The 18,299-nt window shown below is 40.4% G+C and overlaps 1 long non-coding RNA gene across 1 annotated transcript; it reads left to right on the plus strand.

Annotated features, from left to right (window-relative positions):
• Nucleotides 1–2,237: 2,237 nt before the first annotated feature.
• On the plus strand, nucleotides 2,238–9,296 carry LOC138853372 (uncharacterized). Its single transcript, XR_011392562.1, has 2 exons — nucleotides 2,238–3,032; nucleotides 7,631–9,296. It is a non-coding gene; the product is annotated as an uncharacterized lncRNA (long non-coding RNA).
• The last annotated feature ends 9,003 nt before the right edge of the window (nucleotides 9,297–18,299 follow it).

Raw genomic sequence — 18,299 nt, forward strand, 5'->3', positions numbered from 1 at the left:
ATAATCAGTTTATATTAACCCTTTCAGGATTCGTCCCGTAGATCTACGGCTTCACGTCAGTGTCCAAACCATTGATCTACACCAAAATTCTAGCGGAGTCAAATTTAGTGCGAAAACGCTCGTAGGCCTACATTCAATTCAATTCAATTCAAAGTTTATTCTCTATAAGGATTACAATGCTGAGTTTACAGAATTTGGTTATTGTGTGGTTTACATGTAGTAAAATAATAATTACAGAGTGTACCACTAGAACACCTAGCATGGCTAGGCATTTCGGGCAGACTTAAATTAAATCTTAAGTTTAAAATATTACAAAATTATGAGGTAAGTTGGTATTATGGCTAAGTGACTAAATACTAGTTTGTGAGTTTAGCAATGTGAATGCTTTTGTTTTGGCACTATACATAGTTTCAGCATTGGAGTATCACAGGCCAACTTATGACTAGTTAAGATTCATTATTTTGAGATTGAGATTGATATTTCTGTTTATGGTCAAATGGGTGAGTGTAAGTGTAAGTGTTAACCACCAGGTGGTATTCGTGTAATTAGTTGACAGGGTGTATCAGGGAGATAAGATGTTTTCTGATGGTAGTTTTGAAGGTGATGAATGTGTCTGCAGTTTTAGAATTTTCAGGTAGGTGAGAGTAGGTGAGAGAACGGGTCTGCGTGGTGGGTGTGCACCATAAACAAAAAATCTAGGTGCCTGCATAGCATTGTGGGAACGCCGGCTCAGTTACCTTTGTTCACCATGCCTCATCGCAAGGCAGCTCTCACTCCAAGGAAAATTGGGACTCTCTTCTTCCTATCTGATAGTTCTGACACTGATGGAAGTGGAAATGAAGACGAATTCTTTGGCTTTGATCAGTTAGTGACCGAAAGGAATGACCAGGATATCGATAATAGCGCAGAAAACCCTGACGACCCTCAACCTTCTACCTCTGGTGTGGGCACTCCTCAGTCACGGTCAGTTGTACTTCAACGCAAGAGAAAACTATTATTTTTGTGCGGCCAGGCCTCTGACTTCAGTAATGATAATGATAGTGACATGGATTGATTTTATTGCTCTTGATGATCATTCGAGTAGTGATAGTGAGGAATCATATTCACCAGTGAAGCGTCGGTATGTATGCTGCCGCATGCGCTCAGGTAGTGTACCCTATGCAGTACCCAGGGGACAGAGTACATCCCGGAGTACATCTCGGAGTACATCCCGTGGCCCTACACCAGGAATAGACAGTGAAAGTGAGGATGATGTGGCTACACTTGGCATGGATAGACCACAGGCATCAGTAGGTGGTGGTAGTGGTGATGGTAGTGCCACGGACATGTGTGACTCACCAGCCCAGGCTGGGACCCACGCTGCTGACTCCGCAGTTCAAAGACAAAGCGGAGCATCAGCCACCAACCCACCACAACCACAACTACCCGCACAACCAGCCTAGATGTCCAGTATCCACCAGCAAACCGTATCTGGGATGGGCAGCAAAATCCCAATTTTGTTCCCAAGCCCCACCACTTTGATGACTCTGAAAGTGGAATTCTACCTACTTGTCCCCTTGGAACCACGGCCAATGAACTGGAATTTCTTTAAATATTCTTTGACCAGCCCTTGATGGAAATTATTGTCAGGGAAAGTAACAAGTACTGTATTTTGAGTACACCATGGCAAATATGATGATATCACCACAGTCAAGACTACACCAGTGGAAAGAGACGACTGTTGCAGAAATGTATTTGCTTTTTGCAACAATAATGCTTATGCCTCATGTCTATAAGCATAATATAAAAGCGTACTGGTCCACAGATTGGCTAATTTCTACCCCGGTCTTCAGTGAAATCATCCCAGTGAACAGGTTTATCTTACTGTTACGTATGTTGCACTTCTCTGACAAAACCTGGCCTGACAGAAGTGACAGGTTATACAAGATTAGAAACGTTTTTATGTATCTCAAACAAAAGTTCAGCATGTACTTTTATCCATTCAAGAATCTTGTAATTGACGAGTCTTTGATTTTGTTCAAAGGTAGGCTGTCATTCAAGCAGTGTATACCAAGCAAGAGGAAACGCTTTGGTATAAAACTGTTTGTACTCTGTGACTGTGACAGTGGCCTGGTATTGGATATTGTAGTATACACGGGAAGTAAAACATTGAAAGATTACAAGATGTTATTGGGTATCTCAGGTGACGTAGGGAGAAGCACGATGGCACCTTATCTTGGTAAGGGTCATACATTATATACCGATAACTGGTTCACAAGCCCTTTACTCAGTGATTTCTTGCGAGTGAACAAGACAGATGTGTGTGGCACAGTGCGTTCTAATCATAAACATATGCCCAGGCTCAACGCAGGTGCTCGTGGTGATGACGTGCAGGCGTTTACGCCAATGACATCATGGCATTACGGTGGCATGACTGTTATGGGGCTATAGGACCCAACATGTATTTATAAGTAACAGTTACTCTGGAATACCTAATTATATTGAATTGATGGGGACTTTGCTCTAAATGTCAGAAGGACTGATCAACCTTATGACTGAGAAGCAGCTGGGTCAAGCCTATTTTTCTCAATATAATAGGTTATACTATAGACACATAAACACACAAATTTAAATAAGTAGTTTATAAAGTTGTATTTCCTTTTGTAAAAGTAAAATTAAGGTGTGGTAGAATTGTGGTAACTGGAGAATTGTGCTTGGCAACAGTCTTTTGTTTTGGTGGGAGGAGCAAGTTGTATTTCCTTTTGTAAAAGTAAAATTAAGGTGTGGTAGAATTGTGGTAACTGGAGAATTGTGCTTGGCAAATAAGTAGGTTATAAAGTTGTATTTCCTTTTGTAGAAGTAAAATTAAGGTGTGGTAGAATTGTGGTAACTGGAGAATTGTGCTTGGCAACAGTCTTTTGTTTTGGTGGGAGGAGCTTAGCCTCTTTCTCTCTCCCCCTCGCACTGACTCGGTCTCTCTGTGGCTGGCCTTCAACCTGGCAGGATCTCTGGGTCCTTCTTCTATCTTTTGGGGCATTATGTGTGCTCCAGGGGTGAGTTTTTATAATTTAAGTTGTGACCACCATACCCAGGGTGACTAAAGTGTGTCAAAACACTGGTTAGCCCAGAGTTATGTCAAGGAGAGAGGACTAAAGTTGTTGAGATATACCATGTGGGAGAACAGCTATGCAGTGTGTAGATCGTTGTTTTGAAAATGTGAGGCTGTAATTGTATATTCTGTACATATCTATTGAGAATACAGTTATATTTTTATAGTAGTAGTTTACATAACCTGTGAAGAGGGCTGGTGAAAGGGTATCAGAGACACTCAGGATGATCAGCCATGATGTAAGTATTACCCCTAGACAAATAAGACCATTAAGTAAAAGCTACCCCACACTAGAACATGTAGTGAGAACCTTACTATCAAAGTAATAAGGGACAAACAACGTAACATGGGGGCCTGTCCGGGAGAGTTATTTGACTGCTAAAATAACTCAAAACATTCTTTGAACTATATGTGCTGGTATGGGGTAATAACAGTTGCATGTTTCTGGTAGAAGATTTACCTAGGTGGTGTCAGTGGAAGTGTTGTTTTCATATATTAGTTTACAGGTTGTTTTTCTCCTAAGGTGGGGGAAAGGGAGTAACACATTTTTGTTGTGGTTATGGTAAGTGCTATGTGCATAGTTTACATTCAATTTGTGTTATTTTATGTGCCTGTGGGAAAACTTTGTCCACTGATACTGTAAGAGGGAAGCAAGTGTTTAAAGATAAAACTATGTCAGAAGATGAGTCTTCAGATTTTTTAGGCTTCAGGGAAGAAGGTAATAATTCATCAGTAAACATGCCTGTTAATAGTGAAGATGAGGAATCACCTACTCCAGGTGATATGGAAATGGAGAGAATGAGACTGAAATTAGCTGTACTAGAGGCTGAAATGAAATTAATGAAAGCTAAGGAGAAAGAACGTCAAAGGTTAGGAGGTTCAGAACAAGAGCCTGAGCAGTACTTTAACATAACTAAAGCTGCAAATTTTGTCCCTAAGTTTACAGAGAGTGACCCAGATAGGTATTTTTCTTTTTTTGAGAAGACTGCTTTGGAGCAAGGATGGCCCAAACAGAAGTGGGCTACCCTAGTTCGCACACAACTTGTAGGTAAAGGATTCCAAAGAGTAGAGACTCTGGAGGGGCAAGATTTTTCTGATTATGATAAGATTAAAGAGGAAGTATTGCTTGCATACCAAATGATACCTGAGAAATATAGACAAAAGTTCAGGAATCAAAAATTTCAGGATGGGCAGACCTTAACTGAGTTTGGGAATGAGAAACTGTTCCTTTTTAAGAAATGGGTTTGTTCTAAAGGAGTTAATAAAGACTATAACAAATTAGTAGATCTAATGGTTCATGAGGAATTGTACAATACAATCCCTGTTGACCTCAGAGAATATTTGGAGGACAAAAACCCAGATAATCTTTCAGAAGCACTGGATCTAGGTGACCGATTCTTGGCTCGCAGGGAATTGGTAAGTAAAAACAGTCATGCTCCTGAAAATTTCCCCACTCATTCTAAACCTTATTCCAAGTCCTATGGTCATAAAGGTAAGTGGGACAAGAATTTTCAGGGACAAATGAAGGCTGAGGTGCCCTCTAAAATAGAAGGAAAAGGTAAGTCAGCTGGAGTTCAAAGTTTACTTAGACAATCAGATGTTTCAGATCCTCGAGTAAACAGTACCAGTCCTACACCAAATGGTAAAAATACCTTTAAGAGTTTTATCTGTTATTACTGTAACAAAACTGGACACACACAAAAGTTTTGCTGGTCAAGGCGGCGAGATCAGGAAAGGGAGGAACCACCCCAGAGGACTCTAACTGCAGAGATACATCCAGTTGCCTGCATTAGGTCTTCAAGGCAAGGTGAGGAGGAACCTTTGGATCTAGACCCCAGGATGTGTATATTTTCTAGTAGGTCCACAGTTGGTTTGCAAAAGAATGTAGGCAGAGTTGAGAACATATTGTCCTTGAGAGATGGATGTAGCACCTACTCTTTGCTACGCGCTGGAGTGCTACCAGTGTCTAAGGATACCTATACTGGGGTAGATATATTGTTGAAGGGTATTACGGGTTCAACCATAAGGACACCTGTATACAAATTATGGGTAGAATCTGCATACCAAGTTGGCTATCTCCCTGTAGGTATCTCCGATGAAATTCCCTTCGAAGGGGTCGACCTCTTATTAGGGAATAATGTTATGGGCCTGTTAGACAGTGAGGAACAACTAGTTTGGGGGAAACCAAGTCCGAAATGTTGGGAGGAAATGGCTAGGAAAACCCTGCCAGACCTTCTCCCTGATGGTTCCACCATGAGAAGTATGGCTCATGATCATGCTACCAACAGTCTTCATGATATTTCTCATGAGGATGGTGAGGGCTTAAGTTTGGTAACTCTGCTTTCTGATGTTGAACTGCAGTCAACTGAAGAAAAAGATGTTCCAGCCAGAGCTGAGCATGATTGGAGAATGGATCAGTTAAATAGTGTGAGAGAGGCTGCACCTGCTAGGGTGCAATTAATTTCTGTGCAGGAAAATGTCGCTGTTGCTGAGGAAGAGATTTTACAGTTAAATAAGTGTTTTCATTTCAGGGAGGAAACTCTTATAAAGAATTCACCTCTGTTTGCAGTATCGATGGAAGGAGAACAAGGGCTTTGTCCCCAGGTGGTGATGTCCAAGGTTTCCAGGCATTTCTTCTGGTCTCAGCTGTGGGAGACTGTCAGAGAGCATATTGAGACCTATCATGCCTTTCAAATTATAGGGAAACCTAGTCGAAGTATTAAACCTGTTCCCCTTCAGCCGATTTCAGCACCAGGTGAACCCTTCAGCAAGCTGGTAGTGGATGTCGTTGGCCCACTCCCAAGGACCAGAATGGGAAATGATTATTTACTCACAAATATTTGCTCCACTACCAGGTACCTGGAAGTAGTCCCTCTGCATAAGATAACAGCTCATGTAGTCTTAAGGGCTTTGATGAAGTTCTTTTTTCATGTTGGTTTTCCACAAGCAGTGCAAAAAGACCAGGGGCCTAACTTTACCTCAAAGTCTTTTAGAAATGTTTTGAAGGAATTAAAAGTAGAGCCTAACTTTGCAATGGCCTATCACCCTCCATCTCAAGGGGAAATAGAGAAATTACATCAAGCCCTCAAGACAATGATGCAAGCCTATGGTATAGACAATACTAACAACTGGGATGAGAGGATCCCTTTCTTTGTATTTGCTGAGTGGGGAAGCACTTTGGAATTTCTGAGCTATTGGCTTGGGGAGGATGGTGATGCTCCCCCCTCGGAGCTTTTTCTCAGTTTCAGATACTGTTTGGCTCGTATGAGGTGGATGGTACCAGTGAACGTGCCCATCAACCAGACCAGGATGATGATGTGGGACCATAATATGGACCATGATACTCTGGAGGCTGGAGAGGAAGTGCTGATACTGGAGCCAATTCAAGTGAAAATCTGTATGTCAAGTTGCTGTGAGCTGAACATGTTGTGGGGGAAGTTCCCAGTGGTTAGATATAAAACCCACACCCCTGAGCAGAAAAAGAATGAGTATAATGTACACAGTAACCGGTCAAAGGGTTTGAAGTTGTGTCAAAAATTCAGAGAGACCAATGTTTTAATGGAATGTAAAGGGCTGCAAAACAATCTGTATGAAATACCAAAAGCGTATTTAAGAAATAACGTGTGTGTAAAAGATTTTGGGAAATGCATGCTTGGGTTTAATGAGAAAAATGTTGGAGAGTTGGCTCAGCCACCTTGGAACTACGTATATAAAAGTTGGGATGTCAGTAATGGGGAAAAATTGAAACTCCATGAGGAAATTGTTAAGGAAACTGAGCCAATTCAACAATTTTTGTGTGGGAAAAATCTGTATGAAAAATTGGAGATGGAGGAAGAAGTGAAATTCTTCCAACACCAGTTTGTAGTGCTTAGTGAGAGTCAGTGGGCATTCCCATGCTTCATGGTTCCCAAATTAGATGGCACCCTGGGCATAAACACTGACTACCACAGAGTACGTTTAACAACTAAGGTTTACAGAATTAGAAAGATTGATACTTATGCACTAAAAGATGCAAACATTTTAAATAAGCTAAAACATGGAAGATGTGATTTCCATGGCCTGTGTTCCAGTACCATTTTAATGTGTGTAATGCAAATTGTGTTCATTGTGTGCTTAAAATTTGTGTGTGAGATGGAACGTGATGGTGTTTGTGTAAACTTGATGTATCCAACCTGGGTGCAAAGAGAAGTCTTTGGTGTTTGTTGTTGCACTGCGAGAGGTTGCAGAACTGTTATTGTCTATGAACAACCTTCTAAGTTTAAATGTCAACATTTTACCACAGGAAAGAAAATTTTCATTTTGGGGCTGGCTATTCAGCATTTGTACATGTCTCAGGATCTCTTCATCCTGTTCCTGTGTATAGTGACTAAAATCAGACTCTTAAAATGGGCTTTGTTCCTACAGCCTTTTAATTTGAAAGTTAAATATATAAAAGGCTCAGAGAATGTGGTTGCTGATGCTCTTTCTAGATGTTTCATGTAGATGCATGGTGCATACTTTGTACATAGTGTTTGTCATGTGCTGACCTTGTTGTTTTTGCAGTGAACTCTCGGCGAGCCTGAGTACTCTCTACCAGCCGTCTGACTGTAAAGGAGTTGAGTCGGAGCCAAAAGTGTGACGAGGGTCAGGGTGTACGTGAATGTGAGTTGAGGCAGTGGTTGACAACCTTCGGTAACATGAGACGTTCAGGAAGGTATGTGATGTGGTGTCTTGGTGTGCTCTATGTACAAAACGGCCCGACGGTTTGCCTTTGTGGTCCCCTGGACCCCTCCATGTTCTATGACAGCCTCCTCTTCATAAGTTTGGAGGATCTGTGTGGAGTGGGACCTCGGAAGATGGGCTTAAGTGCCTGACCATGTTAAGGATCGTGAGTGTTGACTGGAAGTCTCACTGTTTGGTTCGGCCACCAAGTGAGAGACACCTTGACATGTTTTGTGAAGTTTCCTGCCTGGGGTACACCTGACTGCTCTGGGTTTGGCTCTACTCTCGTCTCCTGATCAGGAAGATGCCACCCTGGAGTACCAGTTGCTTGCTGGATTACCATAGCAGAGGCACAGGCCTGTTGGTGCGGGCTTTCACAGTGGGCATTGTGTGAAAAATTTTTGCATTGTAATGTGTATTGTTTAAAAGTCACTAAAATTGTAAATAGTTACACACTTGAGTATATGGGTATGGTTAAATTGCTTTTCTAAAAAATTCTGCAAACTCTTGTAAATAACAGTAAAGTGAAGAGTAGTTATGGTGCTGGGAAAATGTAGCATTTCTAGTAGTCTTGTTTACCGCCTTCAGACTTAAGCAATATACTTTTTACTAGCCGTATCCTGAGGGACACAGCTAGCTTTTGTGAGACTTCGTCTGGAGGTGGGGGTGTTATGGGGCTATAGGACCCAACATGTATTTATAAGTAACAGTTACTCTGGAATACCTAATTATATTGAATTGATGGGGACTTTGCTCTAAATGTCAGAAGGACTGATCAACCTTATGACTGAGAAGCAGCTGGGTCAAGCCTATTTTTCTCAATATAATAGGTTATACTATAGACACATAAACACACAAATTTAAATAAGTAGTTTATAAAGTTGTATTTCCTTTTGTAAAAGTAAAATTAAGGTGTGGTAGAATTGTGGTAACTGGAGAATTGTGCTTGGCAACAGTCTTTTGTTTTGGTGGGAGGAGCAAGTTGTATTTCCTTTTGTAAAAGTAAAATTAAGGTGTGGTAGAATTGTGGTAACTGGAGAATTGTGCTTGGCAAATAAGTAGGTTATAAAGTTGTATTTCCTTTTGTAGAAGTAAAATTAAGGTGTGGTAGAATTGTGGTAACTGGAGAATTGTGCTTGGCAACAGTCTTTTGTTTTGGTGGGAGGAGCTTAGCCTCTTTCTCTCTCCCCCTCGCACTGACTCGGTCTCTCTGTGGCTGGCCTTCAACCTGGCAGGATCTCTGGGTCCTTCTTCTATCTTTTGGGGCATTATGTGTGCTCCAGGGGTGAGTTTTTATAATTTAAGTTGTGACCACCATACCCAGGGTGACTAAAGTGTGTCAAAACACTGGTTAGCCCAGAGTTATGTCAAGGAGAGAGGACTAAAGTTGTTGAGATATACCATGTGGGAGAACAGCTATGCAGTGTGTAGATCGTTGTTTTGAAAATGTGAGGCTGTAATTGTATATTCTGTACATATCTATTGAGAATACAGTTATATTTTTATAGTAGTAGTTTACATAACCTGTGAAGAGGGCTGGTGAAAGGGTATCAGAGACACTCAGGATGATCAGCCATGATGTAAGTATTACCCCTAGACAAATAAGACCATTAAGTAAAAGCTACCCCACACTAGAACATGTAGTGAGAACCTTACTATCAAAGTAATAAGGGACAAACAACGTAACAATGACAAACAAGATGTCACATTGTTGACAACCATTCACTGTAACGAAATGCAAGACAGTGGCAAAGTTGATCGAGTGACTAATGAACGTATTCGAAAACCAGTGACAGTGATTGATTATACACAAAACATGTGCTTGGTTGACAAATGTGACATGCAGATTGGCTTTGTTGATTGTGTTCATAAGAGTTACAAGTGGTACATGAAACTTTTCTTCCATCTCATGAACATTTCAATGCTCAATGCATGTAATATGTACCAAATGAAGACTGGCAACAGACCACCGTATGGTGAATTTTGTTTGTCTGTTGTCAGACAACTCATAATGAGGTACCAGGTAACAACACCTGCTATACAACAAGGTCCTCGAATTTCTGAGAATATACCCAAGCGTTTGAGGAGGGAAGGTGATCATTTCATAATACAGCTTCCTTCAACTCAGAAGAAATTTGCTCAGAAGAGATGTGTTGTCTGTGCACAAACAAAACGACGGCAACAAAGACGCAAAGACACTCGGTTTATGTGTGAGGAATGTAGGGTACCTCTGTGCATGGTGCCTTGTTTCAAGGACTTCCACAAGCTCCAGCAGTTCTAAAACCATGTCCAGTGATTGTAAATATGTAAATATATGATAGAACATTAGTATTATACAATATTTGTGCATGTTTATTGTAATAAACAAAAGTGGTAAACAATAATATGATAATAACTTTAGTGCGGTTATTGTGATCAATACAGTGAGTTTATATATATATACATTATATACAATATTGGCCTCTCAGGCCCCAAATGTTAGTAGGAAAAGAAAAAAAATAGAAAAGAAAAGAAAAAACTACAAAAAACATTAAATGAAGTAATGCGCATATGTGGAAACCGTCGATGTTGCCGCCACCAGGTAATTTTGGGTAAACTTCTTGGCACTGTATCTCGGTAAGTACTGATCAGAAATTTTTTTTTCTTATTACCTTCACAAAAATATACTCTTTAATTCTGTAAGAATTTTTTTTTTTTTTTTTTTTTTTTTTTTTAAAATTTTTGCATTTTTTTTTTTTTTTTTTTTTTTTTTTTTATTATTTTTTTTTTTTTTTTTTTTTTTTTTTTTCAAAATTTCTTGGACACTGGAGCACCACTTCAGATTTTGGTCTTGGACCCTGAAGGGGTTAAAATAAATTTGGCTTTAAGGATTCAAAATGGGCACAAAATATATGCAAATGAAAATGAAAATTTTATTTCTTTGCAAAGTTTACAATGTGTGGTTTACATGTTACAAAAATATTAAGTACAAAGAAAGCCACTAGCATGCCTCGGTATTTCAAGCAGACTAATCTAATTCTTACTGATTACTCTATATTGACACAGGTTATGGAGCAGTACGTTTTAGCAGTCATTACAGTGGACCCCCGCATACCGATTTTAATCCGTACAAGAGGGCTCACTGGTATGCGAAATAATCGGTATGCGAATGAATTTTCCCCATAAGAAATAATGGAAATCAAATTAATCCGTGCAAGACACCCAAAAGTATGAAAAAAAAAATTTTACCACGTGAAATATACATTTTCCTACACACAAAGAGAAGGATACATGCACAATAGTAGAGTAGTACATGCACAGTATATATTGTGCATGTACTAGTCTACTAAATGAAGAATAAATGACACTTACCTTTATTGAAGATGCAGCAATGACTGATGAGACACTGTGTCCTGGGAGTGCCTTTTCCTCCTGAGTACTGTAGGTCCTGTTTGGTATTTTCTTCCAGAACATGCCTTATCACACTGTGTATGTCACTACGATTCTTAAATCTCTCAAACCAACCTTTGCTGGCTTTAAATTCACCAATATGAGCACTAGTTCCAGGCATTTTTCCCTGTTCACCTGGGTGTTAGTCGACTGGTGTGGGTTGCATCCTGGGAGACAAGATTAAGGACCCCAATGGAAATAAGTTAGACAGTCTTCGATGACACTGACTTTTTTGGGTTATCCTGGGTGGCAAATCCTCTGGGGTTAATTGTTTCTTGGTATATTCTCAATAAGCCACACCAACAACAGTGCTACAGCAGCAGCAGACGATGCTACAGCAGCAGCAGACGATGCTACAGCAGCAGCAGACGATGCTACAGCAGCAGCAGACGATGCTACAGCAGCAGCAGACGATGCTACAGCAGCAGCAGACGATGCTACAGCAGCAGCAGATGATGCTACAGCAGCAGCAGCAGCTGACAGTGCAGCAGCAGCAGCTGTACCACAAATAGTAGCGATGGTTGATTGGGGTTTATTATACAACCTGGCCAGCTTGGAGACACGCACTCCACTTTCATACTTATCAATGATCTTTTTCTTCATCTCTATAGTAATTCTCACCCTTATTGCTGTAGGGTTGGCACTAGAAGCTTTCTTGGGGCCCATGGTCACTTATTTTCCAGATAAAATCACCAAAAACACTGTAATAATACGAAATGTTACGATTGTATGCTTGGATGCTACCGCGGAGGCTGGCTGGTAAACAATGCCACCGGCGGAACATGTGAGGCTGGCTAAGGCGCACATTGGACGCGTCTCGGACGAAGAGCGGTGAGCGGGTTTTTAAGCGGTATGCAAGGCAAAATTTTAGCGATAAAATGTATCGGTATGCGGATTAAACGTTATGTGATGCCAACGGTATGCGGGGATCCACTGTATTTCATATTAATATAAAAGTTAGGTACAGTAGACTGATAACAGTGAGGTGGCAAAAAACATAATAACAGTATTACAAATGCACCTACCATCCGACTTATGACCTGCTCGACTTACGACCACTCGACTTACGACCGTGTTTTTTATGCCAAATTTCTGGGAAATAAACAACTATTTGTGTTGTACACAGTGTTTATCCTAAACCTTACAGTATTAAATACAGCACTAACAACATAAAAAGTAAAGTAAAACATGAAATACCAAAATAAAACAATAAAATAAAGTCATTACAAAAATGTTTTGTTGATATTCAGTAGTAAAGTTCGACTTATGGCCATTTCGACTTGCGACCGATTTCTCGGAACCGAACTCGGTCGTAAGTCGGATGGTAGGTGTAGTATAATTTAGTACAGTGGTACCCGTTTTAAACTTTCTTCATTCCAGAAGACTGTTCAAGTGCTGATACCAAACGAATTTATTCCCATAAAGAATAATGTAAATTAGATTAATCCGTTTCAGACCCCCAAAAATACACTTACAAAAGCATTCACAATAATACACTTACATAAATAGTTGAGTTGGGAGCAGTTTGAAACTCGGGGTACCACTGTAATGGGAATCGTTTTATCTCGGCATGATACACTTTCTATAAAAGCTCCTATATTCGCAAAGTATTTCAGGCAAACTTAGGACTAACTTAAGATTAATTAGGCAATGACTATATTAAGAATTTTATGTTTACAGCCATATGGGTGAGTGTAAGTGTAAAATTGGGAGAATTGCAGATAATGAGAGTAAGTCTAACGTGTTTTGGATGTGTTCATGATACTGAAAATAGCATATATGGTTTTCACATACAGTGGAACCTCTACTTGCAAGTTTAATCCGTTCCATGACCTTGCTCGCAACTGGATTTACTTGTATGCAGAGTAAATTTTTCTCATTTAAATTAATTGAAATGCAATTTATCCGTTCCAGTGGAATTCTGTATTTCAATAATTTCGCTAATATCAGCTTTGTGGATTATTTATCTATCTCATTGGATCTAATATAACATAATAAACAATATAAATAACATAGAAACCTGATATACAGTGGACCCTCGACCAATGATATTAATCCGTTCCTGAGAGCTCATTGTTAATTGAAATTATCGTTAGTCGAGTTAATTTTCCCCGTAAGAAATAATGGAAATCAAATTAATCTGTGCAAGACACCCAAAAGTATTGAAAAAAAAAATTTTACCACATGAAATATTAATTTTAATACATAAAAACTGAAGAAGACATGTACAATTACATGACACTTACCTTTATTGAAGATCTGGTGATGAGTGATGGGATGGGAGGAGGGGAGACTGTGGATGGTGTTAGTGTTTAGTAGGGGAATCCCCTTCCATTAGGCCTTGAGGTGTCAAGTCCTTTTCCCAGGTTACTTCCCTTCTTCTTTTAATGCTACTAGGACCAGCTTGAGAGTCACTGGACCTCTGTCGCACAACATATTTGTCCATAGAGGCCAGTACCTCCCGTTCCTTTATGACATTCCTAAAGTGTTTCACAACATTGTCAGTGTCACAATTAAACACTTGTTCAGGTTTCAATTCTTCACTGTCTTTGTACTCCTTGAATTCCTGCACATATTTTTCAGCTGCTTTTTGGTCCAAACTGGCAGCCTCACCATGCTTTATCACATTATGTATGCCACTACGATTCTTAAATCTCTCAAATCAACCTTTGCTGGTCTTAAATTCACTCACATCTCCACTAGTTGCAGGCATTTTTCTAATTAAATCCTCATGTAACTTCCTAGCCTTTTCACATACGATTGCTTGAGAGATGCTATCTCCTGCTATCTGTTTTTTGTTTATCCACACCAATAACAATCTCTCAACATCTTCTATCACTTACTATCTCAGTTTCGAAAACATAGTTGCACCTTTGGCAAGAACAGCTTCCTTGATTGCCGGTTTCTTGGCCACAATAGTAGCAATGGTTGACTGGGGTTTTGTGTACAACCTGGCCAGCTCGGATACACACACTCCACTTTCATAATTAGCAATGATCTCTTTCTTCATATCCATAGTAGTTCTCACCCTTTTTGCTGTAGGAATGGCACTAGAAGCTTTCTTGGGGCCCTTGGTGAGTTATTTTGCAGGTGCAGTCACTAAAAACACTGCGATAATATGAAATGTTCCAATTGTATGTTTGGATGGGACCGCTGTGGCTGGCTGGCTTGTAAACACTGGCCATAAGTGGACGCATCTGAGATGGAACGAATCGTGTTGGTCGAGTTTTTTAGCGCTAGTCGAGGCAAAATTTTTGCGTTAAAATGTATCGCTAGTCGGATTTAACATTAGACGATGCCATCGTTGGTCGAGGGTCCACTGTATACTCTAAAATGAATAAAATATGTAATTCATGTAGTGGTATTGGCGGTGTCGGCGGTGGACAACAGTTTGTCTGGAGACCGGACAAAATACTTCTTGAATAATTTCGCTATCATCAACTCTATGGCTTATTTATCTATAACAGTTCATCTAATATGACATAACAAACAATATAAATAACATAGAAACCTGATATATACTCTAGAATGAATAAAGTATGTCATTATACAGTGGACCCTCAGCTAACGATATTAATCCGTTCCTGAAAGCTCATCATTAGCTGAAATTATCGTTAGCTGAATTAATTTTTCCCATAAGAAATAATGGAAATCAAATTAATCCGTGCAAGACACCCCAAAGTATGAAAAAAAAAATTTACCACATGAAATATTAATTTTAATACACACAAACTGACACTTACCTTTATTGAAGATCTGGTGGTGATTGATGGGATGGGAGGAGGGGAGAGTGTGGAAGTTGTTAATGTTCAGAAGGGGAATCCCCTTCCATTAGGACTTGAGGTATCATGTCCTTTTCCAGGGTTACTTCTCTTCTTCTTTTAATGCCACTAGGACCAGCTTGAGAGTCACTGGACCTCTGTCGCACAACAAATCTGTCTGTAGAGGTCTGTACCTCCCATTCCTTTAAGATTTGCCTAAAATGGGCCACAACATTGTCACTGTAATAGTCTAATAGTCACCAGCATGGCTTGCAATAGCTGTGTTAGAGTGATTTTCATCCATAAAGGTTTGCAGTTCAACCCATTTTGCACACATTTCCTTAATCTTTGAAGTAGGCACAATGGATTCCACAACTGGCATAGGCATGTCAGGGTTAGCCCCAAACCCTTCAAAATCTTTCTTAATTTCCATACTAATTCTCACCCTTTTTATCACAGGGTTGGCACTAGAAGCTTTCTTGGGGCCCATGGTGACTTATTTTGCAGGTACAATCACTAAAAATGCTGCGATATGAAATGTTCCGATTGTATGCGTGGATGCAACTGCACTGGCTGGCTTGTAAACACTGGCACCCACGGGACAACTGAGGCGCGCTCAGGCCATATGTGGGCGCGTCTCGAACGAATCGCGTTGGGTGAGTTTTTTAATGTTAGCTGAGGCAAAATTTTTGCGTTAAAATGTATCGTTAGCTGGATTTAGCATTACCTGATGCCATCGTTAGCTGAGAGTCCACTGTATATGTGGCAGCGGCGGCGGCCGACGAGTGTTTGGACTGGACAAAAGACTCCTTGAATATTTCGTTATCATCAACTCTACGGCTTATTTATCTATCAGAGTTCATCTAATATGACATAACAAACAATATAAATAACATAGAAACCTGATATATACTCTAGAATGAATAAAATACAGTGGACCCCCGCCATACGAATGCATCACGTTACGTTAAATCTGCCATACGAAGCATTTGAATGCAAAAATTTTGCCTCGCCTCACGATAAAAAATTTGCCTCACGTGATCCATCTGGGATGCATCCCACGTGTGGCCTTAGCGCCAGTGTTTACAAGCCAGCCAGTGTGGTCGCATCTATGCATACATTCGGTACATTTCACATTATCCCAGTGTTTTTAGTGCTTGTAACTGCAAAATAAGTCACCATGGACCCCAAGAAAGCTTCTAGTGCCATCCCTGTGGCAAAAAGGGCGAGAATTAGTGTAGAATTGAAAAACGAGATTAAGGAAATGTGTGCAAAGTGGGTTGAACTGCAAACTTTTATGGATGAAAATCACCCTGACATAGCCACTGCAAACCGTGTTGGCAACTTGTACAATGACAATGTTATGGACCATTTTAGGAAAGTCTTAAAGGAACGGGAGGTACAGAGCTCTATGGACAGATTTGTTGTGCAACAGAGGCCCAGTGACTCTCAAGCTGGTCCTAGTGGCATTAAAAGAAGGAGGGGAGTAACCCCGGAAAAGGACTTGCTACCTCAAGTCCTAATGGAAGGGGATTCCCCTTCTAAACAATAACTTCCACACACTCCCCTCCTCCCATCCCATCAATCACCACCAGATCTTCAATAAAGGTAAGTGTCATGTATTCTATTCTTAGTAGAGTAGTAATTGTGCATGTCTTCCCCAGTTTGTGTGTATTAAAATTAATATTTCATGTGGTAAAAAAAAATTTTTTTCATACTTTGGGGTGTCAGGAACGGATTAATTTGATTTCCATTATTTCTTATGGGGAAAATTAATTCGGCTAACGATAATTTCGGTTTATGATGAGCTCTCAGGAACAGATTAATATCGTAAGGCGGGGGTCCACTGTATGTTATTATATGTGTGGCGGTGGCCGATGAGAGTTTGTCTGGAGACAGGACAAAATACTCCTTGAATATTTCGCTATCATCAACTCTACGGCTTATTTATCTATCACAGTTCATCTAATATGAAATAATAAGTAACATAAATAACATAGAAACCTGATACATACTCTAGGATGAATAAATACACCACAACCGCTCCCTCTATGTTGTGGTAAACACTGCCATCTAGTGACGGCCTTTTGAAGCCATCTATTATAATTATTATGTAGTATATTATTTTTTTTATTATTTTTTTTATTATCACACTGGCCGATTCCCACCAAGGCAGGGTGGCCCAAAAAAGAAAAACTTTCACCATCATTCACTCCATCACTGTCTTGCCAGAAGGGTGCTTTACACTACAGTTTTTAAACTGCAACATTAACACCCCTCCTTCAGAGTGCAGGCACTGTACTTCCCATCTCCAGGACTCAAGTCCGGTCTGCCGGTTTCCCTGAACCCCTTCATAAATGTTACTTTGCTCACACTCCAACAGCACGTCAAGTATTAAAAACCATTTGTCTCCATTCACTCCTATCAAACACGCTCACGCATGCCTGCTGGAAGTCCAAGCCCCTCGCACACAAAACCTCCTTTACCCCCTCCCTCCAACCTTTCCTAGGCCGACCCCTACCCCGCCTTCCTTCCACTACAGACTGATACACTCTTGAAGTTATTCTGTTTCGCTCCATTCTCTCCACATGTCCGAACCACCTCAACAACCCTTCCTCAGCCCTCTGGACAACAGTTTTGGTAATCCCGCACCTCCTCCTAACTTCCAAACTACGAATTCTCTGCATTATATTCACACCACACATTGCTCTCAGACATGACATCTCCACTGCCTCCAGCCTTCTCCTCGCTGCAACATTCATCACCCATGTTTCACACCCATGTAAGAGCGTTGGTAAAACTATACTCTCATACATTCCCCTCTTTGCCTCCAAGGACAAAGTTCTTTGTCTCCACAGATTCCTAAGTGCACCACTCACCCTTTTCCCCTCATCAATTCTATGATTCACCTCATCTTTCATAGACCCATCCGCTGACACGTCCACTCCCAAATATCTGAATACATTCACCTCCTCCATACTCTCTCCCTCCAATCTGATATCCAATCTTTCATCACCTAATCTTTTTGTTATCCTCATAACCTTACTCTTTCCTGTATTCACTTTCAATTTTCTTCTTTTGCACACCCTACCAAATTCATCCACCAATCTCTGCAACTTCTCTTCAGAATCTCCCAAGAGCACAGTGTCATCAGCAAAGAGCAACTGTGACAACTCCCACTTTATGTGTGATTCTTTATCTTTTAACTCCACGCCTCTTGCCAAGACCCTCGCATTTACTTCTCTTACAACCCCATCTATAAATATATTAAACAACCACGGTGACATCACACATCCTTGTCTAAGGCCTACTTTTACTGG

The sequence above is a fragment of the Cherax quadricarinatus genome, chromosome 29 (assembly GCF_038502225.1).
Source record: "Cherax quadricarinatus isolate ZL_2023a chromosome 29, ASM3850222v1, whole genome shotgun sequence".
Taxonomy (NCBI): domain Eukaryota; kingdom Metazoa; phylum Arthropoda; class Malacostraca; order Decapoda; family Parastacidae; genus Cherax; species Cherax quadricarinatus.